Source organism: Hyla sarda, chromosome 4 (assembly GCF_029499605.1).
Source record: "Hyla sarda isolate aHylSar1 chromosome 4, aHylSar1.hap1, whole genome shotgun sequence".
Classification (NCBI taxonomy): domain Eukaryota; kingdom Metazoa; phylum Chordata; class Amphibia; order Anura; family Hylidae; genus Hyla; species Hyla sarda.
The window spans coordinates 304,700,405-304,725,914 of NC_079192.1; the positions used below are offsets into that span (position 1 = coordinate 304,700,405).

At 43.5% G+C, this 25,510-nt stretch overlaps 1 protein-coding gene across 2 annotated transcripts in view; it reads right to left on the minus strand.

Moving 5' to 3' along the window:
* Positions 1-25,510, minus strand: part of SLC26A2 (solute carrier family 26 member 2) — a 123,547-nt gene that overhangs the window by 81,115 nt on the left and 16,922 nt on the right. Inside the window, exon 1 of one of the 2 annotated variants that reach the window (XM_056574743.1) lies at positions 12,875-12,932. The exons of the other annotated variant lie outside the window; for it this stretch is intronic. The gene's annotated coding sequence lies outside the window, so the exon portion shown is untranslated. Of the gene's footprint in view, positions 1-12,874; positions 12,933-25,510 lie in introns of those variants that run through there. 2 annotated transcript variants of the gene reach the window in all.

A 25,510-nucleotide genomic window follows, 5' to 3' on the forward strand; every position in this document is an offset into this window, starting at 1 on the left:
TTTTATCCGCGCGGCTCAGCTCTGAGTGTGCGGCTAAAGGGTTAATAGCGTGCGGCGCCGCAATCGGCGCTGCACGCTATTAGCGGCGGGTCCCGGCTTCACTATGACGCCGGGCCCGCCGTGATATCATGCGGGGTTACTGTGTAACCCCCGCGTTATTTCACTGGAGCAGGACCAAGGACGTACCTGTACGTCCTTGGTCCTTAAGGGGTTAATATAGTGTTCCTTGTGTAATTAGCAGACACTTCCCCATTCACTTGCTTTTAAAATGATTAACATAAATATGTTTAAAATGTACATGAGAAAAACGGCCACTAGGTGGCTCTGTTCTGTTCCCTGCCACAATTAATACAGTGAGTTTGGTCTCCTTCTGGCCTGTCAGGAGACCAAACTCAGGAAGTGTTTCTCTGCACTGAACTTGATTGACAGCTGCACAGATCCTCACTGAAATGCTGTAAGGGTGGAAGTGGTCCCCCAGCAGGTATCAGTGATGTCATACCTTCTGGGAAACGCCCACATTCTCCTGTTGGGAGATATCACTATGTGAGCAAGAATAAAGGTAAGATACACAGCTTTTTAAAGCTCTTTTTTAAGGGTGGGAAGGGTGTTAGGAGTAGTTAGAGAACATAGCCTGAGGTAGTTTAGAAAAGTTTATTTGATGACAGGTAATTTTTAAGCTCTTCCACTTGGCAATGTTCTGAATTTCCATAGAGAATGAATGGAGCGCTGGCCCTGCACGTGTATTCAAAGGCACAGTTTGCCTGCATTCTTGTGATTGTGAAGGACCAAGTGGTTGGACCCCCACCGTTCTGCTAGTTATCCCCTATGGGGTAACTTTTCTAAATAAGAAGCTAACAAGCTTTTAAAATTCTGATGGTAAAAGGGGTTGTCCCAGGAGTAGAAAAAGACCCACCTATTATGCTCCCCGGCACTTAATTTCTGCTTTGTGGTTGTCTCAGAAGTATACTGTTTCAAGACAGGAAGGGCAGGTGCTTGACGCAAACATCTGGTGTGGGTGTAATCATGCCCACATGCAGTATAGTGCAGAGATGTGGAGAGTAGAAGAAAGCCGCTCTGTATCTCTGCAATAGATAGGACAATTGTATTGGGTGTCAGGAGTGACATCTGCTGTGATCTGTCCTTAACTGCAGGTACTACTACTCCCAACATGGAGCACACTCTGCTCCATGCTGGAAGCTTTAGTACCTGCATTAATAGACAGAACGCAGGTGTGTAACTTCTGACATCTGTTGCGATCTGTCTATTAATGCAGGTACTACAGCTCCCAACATTGAGCAGAGTGTGATCCATGTTGGGAGTAGTAGTACCTGCAGTTAAGGATAGATCACAGCGGATGTTACTCCTGACACCCGCTGTGGTCCTCCTGTATAATGTATAGATGCGACTGGCCGCTCTTCTATGGTCCCCTGCACTGATGTATATATATATATATATATATATATATATATATATATATACACCAATTCCTATTTCCCACAGAGAGTTGTGATTGGCTGGAACCATCTGGCGGAAAATATGAATAGGTGTATACAGTTGGGATCAAAAGTTTGGGCACCCCAGGTAAAAATTTGTATTAATGTGCATAAAGAAGCCAAGGAAAGATGGAAAAATCTCCAAAAGGCATCAAATTACAGATTAGACGTTCTTATAATATGTCAACAAAAGTCAGATTTTATTTCCATCATTTACACTTTCAAAATAACAGAAAACAAAAAAATGGTGTATGCAAAAGTTTGGGCACCCTGCAGAATTTATAGCATGCACTGCCCCCTTTGCAAAGCTGAGACCTCCAAGTGTCATGGATTTTTCTCAATCATCATCTGGGAAGACCAAGTGATTTCAATCTCAAAGGTTTTAAATGTCCAGACTCATCTGACCTTGCCCCAACAATCAGCACCATGGGTTCTTCTAAGCAGTTGTCTAGAAATCTGAAACTGAAAATAGTTGACACTCACAAAGCTGGAGAAGGCTATAAGAAGATAGCAACACATTTTCAGATGTCAATATCCTCTGTTCGGAATTTATTTAAGAAATGGCAGTCATCAGGAACAGTGGAAGTTAAAGCAAGATCTGGAAGACCAAGACAAATATCAGACAGAACAGCTTGCAGGATTGTGAGAAAAACAATTCAAAACCCTTGTTTGACTGCACAATCCCTCCGGAAACATCTGGCAGACACTGGAGTTGTGGTACACTATTCCACTATAAAGAGAAAAAAAACCTCTTCTACATCCTCACCACAAAATCAGCATTTTAACTTTGCAAATGAACATATAGAAAAGCCTGATGCATTTTGGAAACAAGTTCTGTGGACCGATGAGGTTAAAATTTAACTTTTTGGCCGGAATGAGCAAAGGTACATTTGGAGAAGAAGGGGAACAGAATTTAATGAAAAGAACCTCTGTCCTACTGTTAAGCATGTGGGGTGGATCAATCATGCTTTGGGGTTGTATTGCAGCAGGTGGCACAGGGAACATCTCATGAGTAGAAGGAAAAATTGATTCAATAAAATTTCAGCAAATTTTGGATGCTAACTTGATGCCATCTGTGAACAAGTTGAAGTTAAAGAGACACACAAAAAAAAGTAGAAACTTAACCTTAGGCTAGGTTCAAACTACGGAATTTCTGCCTTCAATTTCGCTTTGAAATTGCAGGCAGAAATTCTGCTTATTAAAATGCATAGTGAATGGGTTTCCGTTCACAAATTCACACTTCAGAATTTGTGAAGCAGAATTTGTGAACGGAAAATCCACGTGAAAATTTCCGCCTGAAGAATGGTGTTGCTCATTCTTCAGGTGGAAATACTCTAATGGAGACTGCAGTGTCTGCACAGTCCTAGCGCCGACTGATTCAGTCTGCGCTGGCCGCACTCAGAATCTCCAGGTGGAAATTTTCTTCCCAGGGATTCTGCAGTGTGAACCTAGCCTTACTGCTACAATGAGAAAAAAAATCTTATATGTGGCAATTCTTCTAGGGGAATTGTGTCTCATGAGAACAACACACACTGGTAAAATATTCATGATATGGACCCTTATTCAACCTGAGTTCTGTCATACAGGTCTCTAGACAGTTTTGTTAAGCACATGAGGTCAGTGTAGCTGTCCTCTGATCTCCCTTAAAGGGATACTCCGTCCCTAGACATCTTATCTCCTATCCATTCGTTTAGAGCGTCGGGTGCAGAACCAGAGTGCCAGAGGTTCGTGATGTCACAGCCATGCCCCCTCAATGCAAGTCTATGGAGGGGGCGTGACGGCATTGAGGGGGCATGGCCACAACATCACGATCGGGGTGTGGCCGTGACATCATGAGCCTCCGCATCGCCAGTCATCCGGCATGGAGCGAAGTTCGCTCTGTGCACCAGATGTCTGGGGTGCCAAAGCCAAGATCGCGGGGGTCCCCAGTAGCAGGACCCCCACAATCAGACATATTTTCAAAGGATAGGGGATAAGATGTCTAGTGGCAGAATACCGCTTTAATGCACTGAACTCTGGTGAAAGAAAACTAGCAGAATTTAGAATTTCAAAATGGACATGAATGAATTACACCTATTTGTTAGTTAAAGTAGTCAGGGGTGTGGAAATTTTAAAAAAAACTACTTGTCCAAGGGACTAAAGCGGAACACAATCTACTTGCCCCTCAAGAAAATCCACTTGTCCTGGTAGATAAAATAATTTCAACCAAAATAGTACGATCCCTCCACTAGACCACCAGGGATGGATATAAGGTCCCTTTAGACACTGCTGTCAACTTAGACAGCGGTGATCTAATGGTTTAATAGCGGCCACGGCGATCGCAGCATGCCAGGCTATTAGCGGCGGGAGAGCTGTAGCTCCTTTTATGCCGAGGCAAGCCCAAAAAAGTCTAGATGTAACTTTTTGATCACCTTATAAAAAATTCATATGAAGTGACCAAAAATGAGCAATTCTGGACTATTTTTTACATTTACACCGTTCACCGTACGGTTTAATTAACATTATATTTTAATAGTCTGGAAATTTCCACATGTAGAGATACCACTTATGTTTATTTTAGTACATTATTTTTATTTAAAGAAAATTGGAAACTTTTATTAGGAAAGGGGCTTATTCACATATATACGCACTTTTTAAAATATTTTAATCACTATTTTTCAGTCTCAATAGGGACTTATGTGTTACTGGGGGGGGGGGGGGCGGGTTTCAGTTGATCCAGTTTATGTGGTGCATTTTGTGTCAGAAAATGCTGGAAGTTGCATTTAGTTACTAGATAACTACAACTCCCAGCATGCCCTGATACAGCCTATGGTTGTGTGGGTGTTGCAGCATGTTGCACTGTATAGTAGTACAGTTAAGGTTATTGTGTAACATGCTGGGAGTTGTAGTTTTGGTTCGTGTCAGCTGCAGAGCCATACGCTGTGTCAAGGAATACTGGGAATTGCAGTTAGTAACTACAACTCCCAGCATGCCCTGATGCAGCCTATGGCTCTGCAGCTGCCCCCCCCCCCCCCACCCCCATACACTCTGAGCGCCGATGTAAGGTGCAGACTTGCATCCGCTCCTGCGCCTCACACCGGCATTAAAGAAAAATAAGGGGGAAGTCGGTCTGTCCCTGCTTGCCCGTTACAGGGATAAATCTATGACAAATTCACCTGCCCGGCGCCCAAAACTACTTGTCCCGGGCGTCGGGCGATAGGATTTCCACAACCCTGGTAGTTTAAAGTGTACCTGTCATCAACAAAAACCTTTTATAAAATGTAAATAATACCATTATATGTATATTTGTAATCACATTGGTTAAACATGTGTATATTTTTGTCCCTGCAGCTATTGCCTGTGTGTCTTTATGAGGAGTCCAAATACAGGAAGTGTGGGCGGGACAAGCAGGGCTCTGTGCACTGAGGACAAGCAGGGCTCTGTGCACTGAAGACAAGCAGGGCTCTGTACACTGAGGACAAGCAGGGCTCTGTACACTGAGGACAAGCAGGGCTCTGTACACTGAGGACAAGCAGGGCTCTGTACACTGAGGACAAGCAGGGCTCTGTGCACTGAGGACAAGCAGGGCTCTGTACACTGAGGACAAGCAGGCCTCTGTACACTGAGGACAAGCCGTGCTCTGTACACTGAGGACAAGCATGGCTCTGTACACTGAGGACAAGCAGGGCTCTGTACACTGAGGACAAGCAGGGCTCTGTACACTGAGGACAAGCAGGGCTCTGTACACTGAGGACAAGCAGGGCTCTGTACACTGAGGACAAGCAGGACTCTGTACACTGAGGCTCTGTGACATGTTATGGGCTCACACATGAGTATTATTGGCAAGCCAGGAGCCTGCACAGAGCCCTGCTTGTCCTCCCCACACTTCCTGTATTTGGACTCCTCATAGAGACACACAGACAATGGCTGCAGAGACAGCATTTTTTCACCCAAAAATATACACATTTTTTATCCAATGTATATTACAAATATACATATAATGTTATTATATACATTATATAAAAAGTTTTTGTTGACGACAGGTACACTTTAAGAATCATAATGATATTACTACTTGGCAGTGTGAATGGTTTTACTGCAGGAATTGCTGTATAGTGTGTTGCTTATGACATATTCCTTGTTTGACAAACCTGAAATGGGCACGAGGTGAGCTGCCTGATAGACACAACCAGAAATTCACTATTATATTCTTTACCATTATCTGTTTCAGAATCCCATTGGAATCCTGGTCCTATTGTCAAAATGTCAAGGTCTATTTGGGTGGGATGATTTTTTTTTTCAGCCCAGCTGTCTAGTTTGACGCAAGGCTTTGCTTACATATTGGGGAAAGATAATGTGGATGCAGTCTTCCAACCCCGCCTGCACTACTAAGATCACTATGTGCTGGAAGACAGTGGGAAAAGTCACAATGACATGTCATAATGGTCATGATGCTCATGATGTCCTTGAGATCCTATGCCAGCTATGAGCCATTTCCACTCTAAATTATGCCAATAATTGGCAAAAAAAAACCTTATTACAAAGTGTTGGGTGCAGCGTAACCTGGCCAAAAAGACATGGGGGGATACTTATCAAAACCTGTGCAGAGGAAAAGTTGCCCATAGCAACCAACCAGATTGCTTCTTTCATTTTGGAGGCCTTGTTAAAAATGAAAGAAGCGATCTGATTGGTTGCTATGGGCAATTAGGCAACTTTTCCTCTGCACAGGTTTTGATAAATCTCCCCCATAAAGTTTTGCTCAAATCAGCTTTGTGCAAAAATATGCTAATATTTTAAGTACATTTAAGTTTACCTGTCATTTAAAAAACTTGACATGCAACAGAGACATGTCAAAGGTTTTTTACAAGACCCTAAGACCCCCAACAATCAGGAGAACGAGTGGGGAAAAGCATGCGGTAGTAAGTTTTGCTTCCCAACTCTTATTGATCTTTGTTTCACTGCTCTATTGCAAGTCTATGGGGCAGCAACACAGTGTGCTACCATAGTTACATAGTTAGTACGGTTGAAAAAAGACATATGTCTATTAAGTTCAACCAGGGAATTGAAGGGTAGGGGTGTGGCGCGATATTGGGGAAGGGATGGGATTTTATATTTCTTTATAAGCATTAATGTTATTTTGTTCCAGGAATGTATCTAATCCTGTTTTAAAGCTGTTAATTTTTCCTGCTGTGACCAGTTCCTGAGGTAGACTGTTCCATAAGTTCACAGTTCTCATGGTAAAGAAGGCGTGTCGCCCCTTGAGACTAAACCTTTTCTTCTCCAGACGGAGGGAGTGCCCCCTCTTCCTTAGGGGGGTTAACCTGGAACAGTTTTTCTCCATATTTTTTGTATGGGCCATTTATAAACTTATATACATTTATCATATCCCCCCTTAAACGTCTCTTCTCAAGACTAAACAATTGTTACTCCTTTAATCGCTCCTCATAGCTAAGATGTTCCATGCCCCATATTAGTATAGTCGCACGTCTCTGCACCCTTTCCAACTCCGCAGTGTCCCTTTTATGGACTGGTGCCCAAAACTGAACAGCATATTCCAGATGAGGCCGTACCAATGCTTTATAAAGGGGGAGTATTATGTCCCTGTCCCTCGAGTCCATGCCTCTTTTTATACATGACAATATCCAGCCGGCCTTGGAAGCAGCAGCTGGGGTGTCCCTGCTCATTCTCCTGTTCGGTGGTGGTCTTACCACTGAGACTCTGACCAATAAAACCTTTGACATGTCTCTGTGACACATCAAAAGTTTTTTTTTTTTTTTTTTTTTTTTAAATGACAGGTACATTTAACATATCTGCTGCTGCTACGTTTTCTGCAGATCTGTAACACCTGCACATGTATTGATAATTCCCTTCTGTTTATTAAAGGAGTACTCCACTGGAAAAAAATCAAATAAAATCAACTGTTGCCAGAAAGTTAAACAGATTTGTAAATCACTTGTATTAAAAAAAAAATCTTTATCCTTCCAGTACTTATCAGCTGCTGTATGATCCACAGGAAGTTCTTTTCTTTTTGAATTTCCTTTCTGCCTGACCACAGTGCTCTCTGCTGACACCTCTGTCCATATCAGGAACTGTCCAGAGCAGGATAGGTTTGTTATGGGGATTTGCTTCTACTCTGGACAGTTCCTAAAAGGGACAGAGGTGTCAGCAGAGAGCACTGTGGTCAGACAGAAAGGAAATTCAAAAAGAAAAGAAATTCCTGTGGAGCATATAACAGCTGAGAAGTACTGGAAGGATTAAGATTTTTAAATAGAAGTAATTTACAAACCTGTTTTACTTTCTGGCACCAGTACCGCATTAAAGTCAATGGGGAAAATCGGCAGTATATCTGCAGCAGATCCGACACAACAGCATACATACTGCCAATTTAAAATATATGTGTAATGCCGAGCGCTCCGGGTCCCTCTCCTCCCCCAGAGCGCTTGCGGCGTTTGGCTCCTGTTCGCAGCGCCCCGGTCAGACTCGCTGACCAGGAGCGCTGCTCTGGTTCCCCCAGCAGGGATGCGATCCGTGCGGCGGGACGTGCCTGCCCGCGGGTGGCATCCCGTTCTGTTCACCTGCCCCGTCCTCCGTCTGCTCAGTCCCGGCACGCATGGTCCCGCTCTCTAGGATCTAGACCAGCAATTTGCGGCGATTCTGGGCCAATGGGGTCAGTGATAGGAGCTGGGCATACTGGGAGTTGTAGTTTTGCAACATCTGGAGGGCAACAGTTTGGAGACCGCTCTGTAGTGGTCTCCAAACTGTGGTCCTCCAGATGTTGCAAAACTACTACTTTCAGCATGCACTGACTGCCTAGGCATGCTGGGAGTTGTAGTTTTGCCACATCTGAAGTGACACAGTTTGGAGACCACTATACAGTGGTCTCCAAACTGTAGCCCTCCCGATGTTGCAAAACTACAATTCCCGGCATGCCCAGTCAGGGATGCCATGCTGGGCAGTGTAGTTCTGCAATATCTGGCCCTTCATAGGTTGCAGAACTACAACTCCTAGCATGCCTGAACAGTCTGGGCATGCTTGGAGTTGTAGTTTTGCAACATCTGGAGCGCTACAGTTTGAAGACCACTACTTAGCGGTCTCCAAACTGTTCTTCCCCAGTTGTTGCATAACTACAACTCCTAGCATGCCCAGACTGTCCAGGCATGCTGGGAGTTGTAGTTCTGCAACATCTGAAGGGCCAGATATTGCAGAACTACACCGCCCAGCATCCCTGACTGTCTGGGCATGCTGGGAATTGTAGTTTTGCAACAGCTGTAGGCACACTGGTTGGGAAACACTGAGCTAGAGTCTGTCTCCTAACTCAGTGATTCCAACCCGTGTACCTCCAGCTGATGCAAAACTACAACTCCCAGAATTCACTGACAGACCGTACATGCTGGGAGTTGTAGCAATAGCTGGAGGCACACGGGTTGGAATCACTGAGCTAGAGTGGTTCCCCACCAGCGTGCCTACAGCTGTTGCAAAACTACAACTCCCAGCATGTACGGTCTGAAGGTTTGAGCCCCCCCATGTGAATAAATGTACAGGGTACATTCACACAGGCGGGTTTACAGTGGGTGTCCTTCTACAAGTATGAGCTGTGGCAAATTTGCAGCCGCAGCTCATACTCCCAGCGGAAAATTCACTGTGAACCCCCGCCTGTATGTACGTACCCTAAAAACACTACACTACACTGACACAAAATAAAAAGAAAACACTACATATACACTACACCCCTACACAGTTACACCCCCCTCCCCCCCATAAAAATGAAAAACGTCTCATAGGGCAGTGTTTCTAAAACAGAGCCTCCAGCTGTTACAAAACAACAACTCCCAGTATTGCTGGACAGCCATTGACTGTCCTGGCAGGCTGGGAGTTTTGCAACAGCTGGAGGCACCCTGTTTGAGAAACACTGCCGTAGGGTTTAGGTGGAGACAAGCCCCATACTTGTATCCAGGTCCGCCTCTATTGCAAAGTCTGAATTTAGGCCTCAAATGAGTTTGGCGCTCTCTCACTTCAGGGCCCTGACGTATTTCAAGGCAACAGTTTAGGGCCACATATGGGGTATTTCCGTACTCAGGAGAAATTGTGTTACAAATTTTGGGGGGATTTTTCTCCTTTTACCCCTTATGAAAAGGAAAAGTTGGGGGCTACACCAGCATGTTAGTGTAAAAAAAAAATTACACTAACATGCTGGTGTTGCCCTAGACCCCTTAAATTGGTAATGCAATTTCTTCTGAGTACGGAAATACCCCATATGTGGGCGTAAAATGCTCTGCAGGTGCACAACAAGGCTCAGGAGTGAGAGAGCGCCATGTACATTTGAGGCCCAAATTGGTGATTTGCACAGGGGTAGCTGATAGTTACAGAAGTTCTGACATGAATGCAAAAAAAAACACCATGTGACCCCATTTTGGAAACTACTCCCCTCACGGAAGGTAACAAGGGGTATAGTGTACCTTAACACCCCACAGGTCTTTGACAAATTTTTGTTAAAGTTGGACGTGAAAATAAAAATGTTTTATTTTTTCCCCCCTGAAATGCTGGTGTTACCCCAAATTTTTCATTTTCACAAGGGGTAACAGGAAAAAAGCCTCTCAAAATTTGTAACCCCATTTCTTCTGAGTATGGAAATACCCCATATGTGGATGTAAAGTGCTCTGCTGGAGGACTACAATGCTCAGAAGTGAAGGAGCTCCATTGGGCTTTTGGAGATAATTAGGCTGGAATTGAAGGCCATGTGTGTTTACAAAGCCCCCATGATGCCAGAACAGTGGACCACCACCTCCCACACACACATTTGACCCCATTTTGGAAACTACACCCCTCATGTAATGTAATAAGGGGTACAGTGAGCATTTACACCAAGCAGGTGTCTGACAGATTCTTGGAACAGTGGTCCGTGAAAATGAAAAATGTAATTTTTCATTTGCACAGCCCACTGTTTTAAAGATCTGTCAAACACCAGTGGGGTGTAAATGCTCACTGCACCCCTTGTTACAACCCTTGAGGGGTGTTGTTTCCAAAATGGGGTCAAATGTGGGAGGGGTCCACTGTTCTGGCACCACGGGGGGCTTTGTAAACGCACATGGCCCCCGACTTCCATTCCCACCAAATTCTCTCTTCAAAAGCCCAATGTCGCTCCTTCCCTTTTGAGCATTGTAGTGTGCCTGCAGAGCACTTTACATCCACATATGGGGTATTTCCATACTCAAGTGAAATGGGGTTACAAATTTTGGGGAGCATTTTCTCCTATCACTCCTTGTGAAAATGAAAAGTTTGGGGTAACACCAGCATTTTAGTGTTAAAAATCTAATTTTTAATTTTCACGTCCCACTTTAATGAAAGTTTGTCAATCACCTGTGGGGTATAACGACTCAATTTACCCCTTGTTACGTTCCTTGAGGGGTGTAGTTTCCAAAAAAGTATGCCATGTGTTTTTTTTTCTTACTGTTCTGACATCATGGGGGCTTCCTAAATGTAACATGCCCCCCAAAAACCATTTCAGTAAAATTTGCTGTCCAAAATCCCATTGTCGCGCCTTCCCTTCTGAGCCCTCTAGTTCACCCACAGAGCACTTTACATCCAAATATGAGGTACTTCCTTACTCGAGAGAAAATGAATTACAAGTTTTGGGGGCGTTTTTACCTTTTACCCCTTGTAAAAATGAAAACAATGGGGCTGCAATAACATGTTAGATGTTAGTGTAAAAAATGAAGATTTAGATTTTTCTCCTCCATTTTGCTGCTATTCCTGTGAAATACCTAAAGGGTTAACAAACTTTTTGAATGTCATTTTGAATACTTTGAGGGGTGCAGTTTTCATAATGGGGTCCATCATAGAGGATTTCCAACATTAAGACCCTCAAATTCACTTCTAAACTTAACTGGTCCCTGAAAAATTCTGATTTAGAATTTTTTGTGAAAAACTGCTGCTCTACTTTGAAGCCCTCTGATGTCTTCAAAATGTAAAAACATGTCAACTTTATGATGCAAACATGAAATTAACATATTGCATATATGAATCAATATGTAATTTATTGGACATGTCCCTTTTCCTTTCAAGCAGAGAGCTTCAAAGTTAGAAAAATGCTACATTTTAAAATTTTTCCTGAAATTTTGGAATTTTTCACCAAGAAATGATGCAAGTACTGACGAAAATTTTGCGCTAACATAAAGTAGAATATGTCACGAAAAAACAAACTCGGAATCAAATTTATAAGTATAAGCATCCCAGAGTTATTAATGCATAAAGTGATATTAAATCAAAGGATTTAGACTGGATTTTCCTGTCTAACTTTGTCGCACAGAAAGTCACAGTCTAAATAGGTGCGACTTTTCTGTGACTTTTGCTTTAGAGGATTTTTAGAACATGATGCATTCTAGTCTATTTTAGACGGAAAAATGCATTGGTGCTGAATTTATAAAAAGCGATTTTTCAATGACAAGTCGCATCGGCTGAAAGTACGCCAAAATGTCAGACCATACTGAAGCAGGTTTAAATACAGTCTAAAGCATAGATCACGAAGTCCGTGCGCAGAATTTATCAAGAGCGGTGCGACTTTTGATAAATTAAGCGCACAATAGACCGGCCTAACCCTCTGTAGTTTGGTCTATATTGATGCGGACTATAGACAGCTTTGATAAATATCCCCCATAGAGGTCAGATTTGAAAAAAAAAATGCTCCCGTCCTTAAGGTCATAATGGGCTCCGTCCCCAAGGGGTTAAAGCCGGCATCAAAGTGGAGAAACTGTCGCTTCTACAGTTTGGGCCATTACAGCTATTCTATATATACAATGATCGCTTCCATCTAAAGTTTGAATGAGTTGACATTGCTACAATAACAGTTGTATTTACAAATAAGAACATCAGTAATTGAGTAATCTATACAGTAATATACAATAGTGTGCTGCTTCCCAACCAGTGTGCCTCCAGCTGTTGCAAAACTACAACTCCCAGCATGCCCGGACAGCCTTCGGCTGTCCGGGCATGCTGGGAGTTGTAGTTTAGCAACAGCTGGAGGCACCCTGGTTGGGAAACACTGCAGTAGTGCACTTTTCATAATTGTTCAATGCCCACATAATGATGCCCCACTGCCCATGTGTCCCTGAGTAGCTGTCATTCAGAAGTGCCCAGCCCTGCCTCCTGTGTGCCAGCTCCTGCCCTGCCATGTAAAGAGAAGCTTGCACATGTTCTACACAAGAAGTCTAGGCTGCAGGCGATCTGGCTGTCGGTATACAGAACTAATGGCCAACTCTGCTATCTACAGGCTGCAGCTCAGCAACTTCTCCAAGTTCCTGCACAGTCCCCAGCTCACACACACACACACACTGGCAGCTGCCACCCGCTGTCATGTGGCTGTCACATTGCTGCTCCTCTCTGTCTCATCTTGTGCTCTTACTCACCGGGCTCCTTGCTCTGTGCTCAGTGACAGTAGCGGCTTGTAGGGCCCTGGTAAGGAGGCTTCAGCTGTCATGGGGCCGTCCTGGGGGCGGGCAGCTGCATCAACAAGTGAAGTGTAGCTACACCCAGATAGGGAGGAGATGGCTCACACTGTGTTCTGCACCCTGCCAGCCTCGGGATAGGGACTCTCTGTACTCACTGTACTCAGGACAATGGGGCCAATTCAGCTCTGAGGAAGTGGTGGCACCAAAACCTGCTATGAGGAATGGCCAAGCCATATTCACAAGAAATGGCTTTGGTTGAGTAATACATTTCATGAATAAATGACAGTGGCAGGGTAGGATGGTGATGCCCTGTGTTGGCATCCCATTCTCTGCACCATCAGAAATAAAAATACTGCACTTTTTGAACTGCAGCTTTCATAGAAGGAGATTTATCAAGCTCCATAGTAGTTTTTTTTTTGTTTTGTTTTTTGCGTAAAAGAGTCGCACGTGCGACTTTTCTAGACATGCTGCGACTTTTAGATTTTTGCTTCTTCCAAAGCACATTTCTGAAATCTGCTCACGTAGTAATTTAGAAGGAGATTTATCATGCTTTTCAAACGTATGGCTTTTGTATGTTTATATATTTAACTTACTTTTACTTGCTTTGCTTTATATGCTTATATATTTAACTTACTTTTGCTTACATGCGACCTGTTTATCAAATAAAAAGAGATTGTCCAGCGAAAAGGATATTGTGCCAAAGGGGATTCTTCTTTATTGCATAAAAAGCCAGTATAGAGGAACACACATGGACAATGTGACGCGTTTCAGGGGTCGTAGTGCACCCTTAGTCGACTAAGGGTGCACTACGACCCCTGAAACGTTTCACATTGTCCTGTATACTGGCTTTTTATACAATAAAGAAGAATCCTTTTTGGCACAATATCCTTTTCGCTGGACAATCTCTTTTTATTGCTGGTCTGCTTTGTGTGCCTGCCATAGCACAGTCCGGGCGAGGGGATAATTGCACAGTGAGCTGGATTTCTTGTCTACTATATCTGCCTATTTATCAAATAGTCGCACGACCTTGATAAATAAATCGCATGTAAGCAAAACCCGGGAAACCCGCTTACAAAGACATTTTTTAAAGCAGAAAAGTTTTCCCTTATGTTAATAGCCAAAATTTTTATCTACCCTTTATTGCCAGTAGCGTTGCTAGAGAGTGACGGGGAGGGGGGGGGGGGGGGTTCGTACCGCATCGGGTGACACCCTGACTGGCCTGCCTGGCACTAAATAGCAGCGCTCCAACTATCCTGCAACAACCCATCCACCCTGCTCAAAAATAAAAAATATTAAAAACATACTATGCCGCACCATGAATATCCGTACTCTGGAGGCTTTTTTGTTTAATTTTGAGCCCACATTTTGTGAGGCCGGAGTTTATGTCAGGAAGGAAGACAGCGCAGCCCCAACAGGCACATAAATAGTGAAGCCCCACACACAAAAAAACGTCTTGATACGTTACCCACCCCAAAATGTGCATGAAGCTGTATTACTTTGGATGTTTCTTTTTTTTAAGGAAAACTTTTAGTGCCACATATCATATGGGTTATTTACGTAGTCTGTAAAAATTCTTACACAATTATTTTGTGCCTTATTTTATTTTAACACAACATTCATTTTAAAATGCAGTGGGTACGCCAGCATGGTCGTGTCCCAAAATTAACAAGGTGGGCAGTGTGTATTTGCAACCTTAAAATGTATAGTTATTAGTTATATAATACATTTTTTCTATAATTAACATTAATGTAGTAGCTTTGTTTCATGATGCAGAACAAGAACAGTTGTTAAAGTGGGCGTTAATTTCCTTTTCTGCGGACGTATGTACTTTCTATAAGGCTGCATTTACACCTTGTTTTCAGCCCACGGGTGCCGTAGGGGAGGGGAAAACCGGGCGCTCCCGCACCCCAGCCAGCGTATTTTGGGTCACTTTTTATACCATTAAAAAATGAATAAAAAGTGATCAAAAAGTCCGGTCAAAACAAACCGATAAAAACTTCAGATCACGGCGCAAAAAATGAGCCCTCATACTGCCCTGTACGTGGAAAAACAAAAAAGTTATAGGGGTCAAAAAGGGGTCATTTTTAAACGTATACATTTTCCTGCATGTAGTTATGATTTTTTTCCGAAGTACGACAATATCCAACCTATATAAGTAGGATATCATTTTAACCGTATGGACCTATAGAATAATGATAAAGTGTCATTTTTACAGAAATATGCACTGCGTAGAAACGGAAGCCCCCAAAAGTTACAAAATGGCGTTTTTTCTTCGATTTTGTCGCACAATGATTTTTTTTCCCTTTCGCCGTGAATTTTTGGGTAAAATGACTATTGTCACTGCAAAGTAGAATTGGTGACGCAAAAAAATAAGCCATAATATGGATTTTTAGGTGGAAAATTGAAAGGGTTATGATTTTTAAAAGGTAAGGAGGAAAAAACGAAAGTGCAAAAACTGAAAAACCCTGAGTCCTTAAGGGGTTAAGGAGCCGACCAGAGTCAAACAGTGACTCCGGTCGGCTCATTTTTGACCCGTATGCGGTTTTGTGACCGGACCTAAAACCGTAGTATACTACGATTTTAGGTCCGGTCAGGAAACCGCATACGGGTCAAAAATGAGCTGACCGGAGTCACCGTTTGACTCCAGTCGGCTCATTAAAGTAAATGACTTCAGAATAGAATCCGGATCCGACAACCGTATGCTGAATACGAGGTGTGAATGCAGCCTTAGGCTAAGTTTCCACTTGGTTTTTTTTCTGACAGGTTTTGGATATCTGCCAGTGCAGTTTTTGCGCCAAAGCCAGAAGTGTATGCAAAAGGAATAGGACATATAAAGGAAGGACTTATACTTCTCCTCCCTTATGGATCCACTTCTGACTTTGGCTCAAAAACAGCAGTGGCAGTTTTCCAAAAACTGCCAGAAAAAAATCCAAGTGGAAACTTAGCCTATGCCAAGTTGGACCTGGAATACGTATGCAACCTTTAAAGGAACACCGTCAGCTTTCTCCCCTCGCACTAACCAGCGGTACTGACTTGTAGTGCAGGGGACGCTGATCAGTTTGATCCTTACCGTGCCCAAATCTGCCGCGCCGTAATCTTCTATTTTCGGTATGTGCTAACTGGCACTTTGATGTCAGAGCCGCCGGCCGCAGCGCCGCCGAGCTCATCATTATTCCTCCCCTGAATTTTAGGGTTGAAAATACACACTGCCCACCTTGTTAATTTTAGGACACGACCATGCTGGCGTACCCACTAAATTTTAAAATTAATGTTGTGTTAAAATAAAATAAGGCACAAAATAATTGTGTAAGAATTTTTACAGACTACGTAAATAACCCATATGATATGTGGCACTAAAAGTTTTCCTTAAAAAAAAGAAACATCCATAGTAATCCATCTTCAGGCACATTTTGGGGTGGGTAACGTACCGAGTCGTTTTTTTTAGTGTGTGGCTTCACTATTGTTTATGTGCCTGTTGGGGCTGCGCTGTCTTCCTTCCTGACGTAAACTCCGGCATCAAAAAATGCAGGCTCAAAATTAAACAAAAAAGCCTCCAGAGTACGGATATTCATGGTGCGGCATAGTATGTTTTTAATATTTTTCTAATTTCTGAGGAGGGTGGATGGTTTGTTGCGGGAAAGTTGGAGCGCAGCTTTTTAGTGCCAGGCAGGCCAGTCAGGGTGTCATCCGATGCGGTACGCCCCCCCCCCCCCCCCCCCCCTCGCCATCACTCTCTAGCAACCCTACTGGTAATAAAGGGTAGATAAAGAACTTTGGCTATTAACATAAGGGAAAACTTTTCTGCTTTAAAAAACGCCTTTGTAAGCGGGTTTCCCGGGTTTTGCTTATATGCGATTTATTCATCAAGGTCGTGCGACTATTTTAAATCGGTCGCATGTAAGCAAAAGTAAGATTAAAAAAAATTGTTAAAAGCCATATGTTTGAAAAGAAGGGTAAATCTCCCCATAGTGTTTTGTCCCCTTCAATATACAGGGTTTACATTTAAGACTATGATTCAACAGAAAAATTCCATCTAGAGATTTCGGGTGTGGCCAGCGCCGACTAATTCAGACCTCTATGGCTTCCGCGAGTAGATCCGCCTGAAGAATGAGCACCACCATTCTTCAGGTGTAAATTTAAAAGCGAAATTTCCGTTCACAATTGCTTTAAAAATTACGAAGTGTGAATTGGTGGACGGAAAACCCATTGACTAGCTTATACATTTTAGTAAGCAGAACTTCTGTCGGCAATTTAAAAGGGGAAATGCAGACAGAAATTCTGTAGTGTTAACCTAGTCTCTTCACACGGCAGAACTTCCACTTGCGGGATTCCGCCTCAAATTAAAGCCCATAGACTTCTATATTAGAAGTAGAGCAGGAAAAAACCCTCAGGTATGGCGCTGCAGACTCTTGTAGACAGATGAGGCGGATGCCAAAGGTAATAGGAAAGTCCTCAGCAGGACATTTTATTAAAAAAACAATAAAATGGACAAGATTACGCGTTTCGGGAGGATCATCCTGATCTGAGGAAGGGAGGGATCCTCCCGAAACGCGTAATCTTGTCCATTTTATAGTTTTTTTTATTGTTTTTTTAATAAAATGTCCTGCTGAGGACTTTCCTATTACCTTTGGCATCCGCCTCATCTGTCTACAAGAGTCTGCAGCGCCATACCTGAGGGTTTTTTCCTGCTCTACTTCTAATATTGACTCCCAGGACGACTTGTTTCCTCCTGCAACCCATCGGCATAGCAGCGACTCGTACTACAGTACCCAGATTATATCGTGGGTGATATGCTTTTTTGCATAGATCTCAAGGTGAGCGGCCATCTATAAGCCCTGTGGGGTTCCCCCCCCCACCCACCACCCGATCTATTGAGGGTAAATACACGAGGCGCCGTCCGTCGGTCCTTTCTTTTCTTTTCTCTACATAGACTTCTATAGGATTCCACACTCCTATTTTATACTACTGAAAATGAAAAAAAAAAAACACATGCTGCCATACATCTGTCTGTTTTTCACTGACTGACCTTATTTCAAATAATAAAAAACACATACATTGCAATGCACTTTTTCTTTTTCTTTTGCTCTATACAAAAGCACTGTTGACAACGCTTTTGTTTACAGCAAAATAATACATAATAATACGGAAACAGTGAAAAGTAAACACAAAACCCAATGTCAACTCCATGTCCAATGTCAACTGCCATAGTCTGAATTAGTACGTGCATGGGTTTAGTTGCGTTTTTCTTAGTACAAGTCATATGATTCCTTGATTATGTAGTCTATGGCTAGGTTCACACTACGGAATTTCCAACCTCAATTTTGGTTGGAAATTCCAGTGCAGCAGAATCCTATTGCTGGCGATGGGATTCAGCTGCACAGTGCACACTACGGAATTTCAGTTGCTGAAATTACGACATCAATAGAATGAGCTTATTCATGTTTCTGGCGACCTGAACAAGCTCATTTAAGAAATTAAACCTGTACTCTGGTTGCTATAGGCAACAACAACAGTTTTTCTTTTAAACACTTTTGATAAATGAGGCCTATAAAGTTGCCTGCAGCCTAGAAAATTAAAGACCAGATGCCAGTGGCTGTGGGGGGAGCTGGGAAAAGGTGAGCATATATATATATATATATATATATATATATATATATATTTTTTTTTTTTTTTATCCAAAAGGAAAATACCTACTGAGGGCACAAATACAGGGAAACCCATCTACGGAGTTTATGTATAATTAGTAATCTACCTACTGGGGGCATTTATACTGTGGAAACAACCTTATTCAGTGCCACTGAATAATGGCTGAGTCTGAACAGTGTTCTGCACTGATAAAACCTGTGGTATGTCAGAGTGGTGCCAACTCCCTATACACAGATAATCGCTATGTATCCTGAGGGTACGTTCACACGGGTGTATTTGATTCGCTGACAAAGGCCCCTAAAGTTCTGCCCTCTTTGTGCCTGCTAATAGCGGCAATCCGCCGCTACCAGCAGACACACTGTGAAGTGCGAGTCGCAGTGTATCCACACATTGCGGCCGCTCCCCCGGCTCCCTGAGCTACACAGAGAGTGGCCGCGATGTGTGCGAGTACACTGCAGGGTAACTCACACATCGCAGTGTGTCTGCTGGTAGCGGCGGATTGCCGCTGTTAGCAGGCACAAAGAGGGCAGCTGCGGATCCGCTGACAAATACGCCCGTGTGAACGTACCCTCAAGCTACATTTTCTACAAGTACAAGCTCACTTTTATTTTATTTTCCTTTTGCAGTAGTTTACATAGCTTTCATATAAGCTGCAGTACACACCTTAATTACAAGCATTCCGATTTCTCTGCACAGTGTACACTACAGAATTTCTGCGGCATACAGAAGCGTAGCTTGTAGCTTCTATGCCCTGACGCAAAAACTGCCACAGGGCCCCATATGCCAAATATAATACTGGTCTCTCATGAAGCAGATGTGCTTTGGGACCCCTTAGACACTAGGTCTAAACTTCTAACTCTGCTACCTATATAGCTATTCCCCTGCTCCCATAGAAATGAATCGAGTACATGACGCCTGCAGCATGTGCTCCTTACAGATTGCCGGAGTCCCTTTCTGGAGATCGTGGGGGGACCCAGCAGTTGGAATTCCTATTAGACACATCCTCTTTTTATAAAATCCTATGACATCTATGAGAGCAAAAACACCACCAACAAAGTGCAAAAACTGCCACTGGATCAAAAACGACAATCAAGGGGGGAAAAAACCCCACAACAAAGAAAACAGCATTGTAGGTACAGGGCTTTATATTTCCTTATTGACTTCCAGCTAACATCTGGACACAATTGGGCAAATTTATGAAAACTTACTATAGGTATGTTTACACAAATCTGACGTGGATTTCCCAGTGCCAAGTTTACACTTTTTTGGATTTTATGCTGCAGATTTTATGCGGCAGATGCTATGCTCCACAGCATAAAAGTATGCGGTATAAAACTCTTAGCATAAAATCCACATAGTGCAATCCGCAGCAGACTATGTATGTCTGAATATACCCTGAATGTACCAAACTGTCTTCGTTCCCAATAGCAACCAATCACAGCACAGCTTTCATTTTACCAAAGCAATTGAAAGTTGTACCTGTTGCTTTAAAAAATGTTTGACGTGTTGGAGACTATAAAAATATCAATTGGTCAGGGTCTGGCTGTTCAAATTTCTGAGGGATTGGTAAAATGGTCAGGTAGTAAAGTGCACAGCTGAGCTCTTTGTTGATAGGACTTAGATATTGTGTAACTGTCTGAATCATGTGGTACAGAGGTGGGAGTTAAGGCGCTTAGCGTGAACACTTCTGGGGTCTATCTAGTGATTAGCGATCAGTCAAGGCCTGAACTCTCAGACCTCAACTGATCTAAACTTTTCAAAACACTTTCTACAACAAGTTGAAGGGAGACAGATTCCAGCTCACTAAAATTTTTCCTTTTCCTTTTGCAGTAGTTTTCATAACTTTCATATCAGCTGCAGCACACACCATAATCATAAGCGGTGGACATCCCCCATGCGGCTGTCACTGAGTAGTATCTTATAGTGTGCATAGGCAGAAAGCCGCCCCATTAGCTTTGAGTGGTAAGGGAAATTTTTTAAAACATGTAGAGGAAGAGAGGAGGAGTTGCCCATAGCAACTAGAGATGGGGAAATTTTTCAAAAATTCGATTCGCCGAATTTTTCCAAAAAATTTGGTTCGATACAAATTTATTTATGTAACATTTCTATTAAAAACTGCTATTTCTGGGTTACAGAGAGCCTCAATAGGGGTGTAGAACACTTTGCCTTGCCGTAAAATGCATAGGGAGTGTGCTGGGGTAGTGAAATTATACTGTTATTCAGTATGACATGCAGATTACAGGCATTGCAATTAGAATTACTGCTGCAAAGTGGCACAATGACAGTCTGGAGGTGGCAGCAGCATGACGAGACCATAGGGTGGCACAATGACAGAGCCTGGAGGTGGCAGCAGCATAAGGAGACCATATGGCGGAACAATGACAAAGCCTGGAGGTGACAGCAGCCTATGTAGGCCACAGAGCGGCACAATGACAGGGCCTGGAGGTGGCAGCAGCAGCATTAGGTGACCATAGGGTGGCACAATGACAGAGCCTGGAGGTAGAAGCAGCAGCATGAGGAGATCATATGGTGGCACAATGACAGAGCCTGGAGGTAGCAGCAGCCTCAGGGGTCCTGAAAATGACCCAGTGACAGAGTGGGGCAGTGGGTGGCAATACCTGACAAAGGTGGGTGAAAGAAGGAGCACTTGGCATCAGATGTGTGGCATCAGGCGCATTGCAGAATGAGAATAGTGGCTGAGGCAGGTAGGCAGAAGAAACCAGTCTCTTTTGTCAAAGTGTTGGTATGGCACCATGGATAATCTAGTCTGATGCATCAGGCATTGGTGGGTGGAAATCCTGGCTAATTCAAGCCTGATTTATCTTGACAAACATCAGTCTTTCCAAAATTTTTGCTGGACAGGCAAGGTTTTGAGGTTTCTATGACCCTGTCACCCTAACCACCCGCTCTGATGGCATACTACTGGCCAGGCAGGACAGCTTTTCCAGGGCAAACTCTGGCCATAAATCCAGTGTGGCTGCCCAGAAGTCCAGCAGATCTTCAATGTGGGTTGACAGGGTCATGTCCAAGTTTGCCACCACCTGCTGGTTCAGGTCCTTCTTAAGGTCTACCTGCTGCTACTGATTAGTTTTTTTACTATGCGAGTGAAGAAAGCGACTGTAGACTCAGGCCGCTGATGATGGAGCTGGTACTGCTCCTGCACCCCACCCCTCTCCAGTAGCCATTGCAGTGGAACGTGAACGCAGAGGGCCCCCAGTCAGACCTGTGAGAGGTTGGACGATGGTGCAGATAGGCATTGGCCCAATGACTAAGTAGGATGTCTCTGTAGTAGGTAAGTTTGTCCTCCCTTTCAGTGGGTGTAAAAAAGGCCCCCCATTTTGTGCTGGTAGTGAGGGTCCAACAAGGTAAAGAGCCAAAAGTCATCCCGCTGCCGAATGAGGACAATTCGGCAGTCACTACGCAAGCAAGTGAGCATGCATTGTGCCATTTGTGCAAGTGACTCGAAGGGACTCCCTGTCTTAATCTCCACTGCATACTGCAATGGTGTGTCTAGGTCCTCTGTCTTGTCTTCCTCATCACCCTGTAGCTCCTCTGGCTGCCACTATACGCTTGTAACAGAAAACACGTGGAGTGCATATATATTTCCCTTTTTTTTTTGAGTTATACGCCCCAGTACTAGAGATGAGCGAACTTACAGTAAATTCGATTCGTCACCAACTTCTCAGCTCGGCAGTTGATGCCTTATCCTTCATAAATTAGTTCAGTTTCCAGGTTCTCCCGTGGGATGGAAAAGGTGGATACAGTCCTAGGATAGTCTTTCCTAGGAATGTATCCACCTTTTCCAGCCCACCGGAGCACCTGAAAGCTGAACTAATATATGCAGGATAAGCCATCAACTGCCAAGCCGAGAAGTTCGTGACGAATCGAAGTTACTGTAAGTTCGCTCATCTCTACCCAGTACGGTTGCACCAGAACTAAGCGTAACAATCTAGTGCGTAAGTATTTTAGTGCTTTTACACTTACTGCAGCCTATTAGCTTTAACCAGTAAAAAAGGAAAACTGCAGAGTGTGTATATATTTCTCATTTATTAGGGTAATACGCCCCAGTACGGTTGCACCAGAAATAAGTGTAAAAATCTAGTGCATAAGTCTTTTAGTGCTTTTACACTTACTGCACCCTATTAGCTTTAACCAGAAAAAACGTAGTGCGTATATATTTCTCTCTCTCTGAGCTGTCCCTGCCTGCACTATGGTTGCTTGAAGTCTGTGAATGGTGAATGCTTCCAGTACTGAACTCAATTGGCTGATCTGTATTGTCAGTAATGCTGATTAGTGACCACACAGTGTCTTCTCTCTCTAATCAGAATGAATGCGGGCTTGAGGTGACTGGATTAGCCGCTGTAAAGATCTGTATTGTCAGTAACGCTGATTAGGGCACACACAGTCTCTGCTCTCTCAGCAAAATGGGAAATGCCTGTCTTCGGCAATGGCTGACGAATATATATATATATATATATATATATATATATATATATATATATAGGGCTGTGACATCACAGGGCTGGCTGGCTGCTGATAGGCTGCATGCCGCTATGTCATTCAGTGTGATGCCGCCTACCCGCCTTTCCAGACTTCCTTGCCCCATTTCCTCACACGTGTTGCCACCATTTAACCTCTTAAGGATGCAGGCCATAACTGGTCATACTGGGTCAGTCCCAGCAGCTAATGATAGCCGGGACCCTGGGCTAATAGCGTGCAGCACCGATCGTTGTGCTGCGCGCTATTAATCCTTTAGACACGGCGATCAAAGTTGATCGCCTCGTCTAAAATGAAAGGGAAAGCTTCCTGGCAGCTCAGTCGGGACCATCGCGATAAAATCGCGATGTCCAGATCAGCTAGCACGCGAGCGGAGGTCCCCTCACCTGTCTACCTTGCGTCCGATCGGCAATTGCTCCAAGCCTGAGATACAGGCTTAAGCAATTGACCGCCTATAACACTGATCAATGAAAAGCTATGGCTTTGCAGGGATCAGTGTAAAAGATCAGTGTATTAAGTGTTATAGCCCCCTATGGGAGCTATAACACTGCAAAAAAAAAGTGAAAAAAGTTAATAAAGGTATTTTAACCCCTTCACTAATAAAAGTTTGAATCTCCCCCCTTTTCCCATAAAAAATTTTTTTTACGAAAAATGCACTGCGTAGAAACAGAAGCTCCCAAAAGTTACAAAATTTTAATTTTTCTTAAATTTTGTCACACAAGGAATTTTCTTTCCGTTTTACAAAATCTGCATCATGAATCACAAAAAAATGGTATATTCACATGGCTAAAAACCTTGTGTTAAAATTCTTCCTGAAAAAAAAAATGCTTCAAAAAACACTTCAGAATTCAGCATAGCTTTTCCTCAAGGTTTTTCATTTTGGAGGCATTTTTTTTGGTGCCAAACATTCACCTCAAAAACCATACAGCTTTTAGCCATGTGAATGTAACCTATTGGTTACACTAACCATTCCTATTGGTTAAACCCACCTACTGTACATGAATAAGAACAAGAATCCTCTGTCTAGATTATGATAAATGAATAATTTACTAAAAATAAATACCAAAAAAATAAATACCACCCCATAATTCCTGTTACCCATTGGCATCTGCAGAAGGATGCCTATTGGCAAATTTAAATTTTTAGGGCCTATACAGACGGTGGATTATGCACTGAGGACATTTCTGAATGGACATTCTGTGCGTGGCAGGTGCCGGCATGTCTGAACAGATTCTTCTGAAAGAATGAACATGTCAATTCTTTCTTTGGAGTCTGAAATTTGAATTTCTGTTGCTGAATTTTATACTTCGGAAATTCCGCATAGTGCATGGTGCAGCAGAATCCCATTGAAAAAATCAACAGAATATGTCACGACAATCTAGAAAATGTATACTGGCAGATGGTTTCACATAATGTTGTAGTGTCCCAGCACCAAAGGCTGTCCTGTGGCTTCGGACTTCCTCAGGCAGACCTGCGGCACAGGTGTTGGGCCCACTGAGGGACTTATTATTGTGTCTTTTATGCCCCAGTGAGATTTTCTGAAATGGTTTTTGAGGGGCATGTCACATTTAGGAAGCCCCTATGGTGCCAGAACAGCAAAAAAACAAACATAAAAAAACCAACATGGCATACTGTTTTGGAAACTACACCCCTCAAGGAAGGTAACAAGGGGTACAGTGAGCCTTAACACCCCACAGGTATTTGACGACTTTTTGTTAAGGTCGGATGTGTAAATTAATTGTTATTTTTTCACTAAAATGGGAGTTTTATTTTTGCAACAGCTGGAGGCACACTGGTTGCGAAGACCCAAACTCTGTTTCACAACCAATGTGTCTCCAGCTGTTGCAAAACTGCAACACTCAGCATGCATTGACAGTCGAATGGCATGCAGGGAGTTGTAGTTTTGCAACAGCTTGAGGCACACTGCTTCAACTTCCAGCATGCCTTTTGGTAGTCTTTGCATGCTGGGAGTTGTAGATATGCAACAGCTGGATGCACACTTTTTCATAGAAAAAATGTGCCTCCAGCTTTTGCATAACTACAACCCCCAGCATGCACAGACTACCAAAGGGCATGCTGGGAGTTGTATTTGGAATTCCAGCTGTTGCAAAACTGCAACTACCAGCATGTCCTTTGGCTGTGCATGCTGAGAGTTGTGTCGAAGCAACAACAGGAGGTGAACAGGCCTCCCCTCCTGCTGTATCCTGCCGCCGGGACCGCCGCCGCTCCTGCCGCTGCTCCTGCCGCCGGGACCACCGCCGCTCCTGGGGGGACCCCCGCCGGGCAGGGAGAGGTAGAAGAACCCCGCTGGCCCCAATCGCCACCCCAATCGCCACCCCAATCATCGCCCAGCAGGGCAGTGATTGATCGGTCGGAACAACAATCAATCACGTGATCGGTTGGTCGTTCCGACTGATCAATCAAGTGATCGTGGGGTGGCACCCGTGCCAC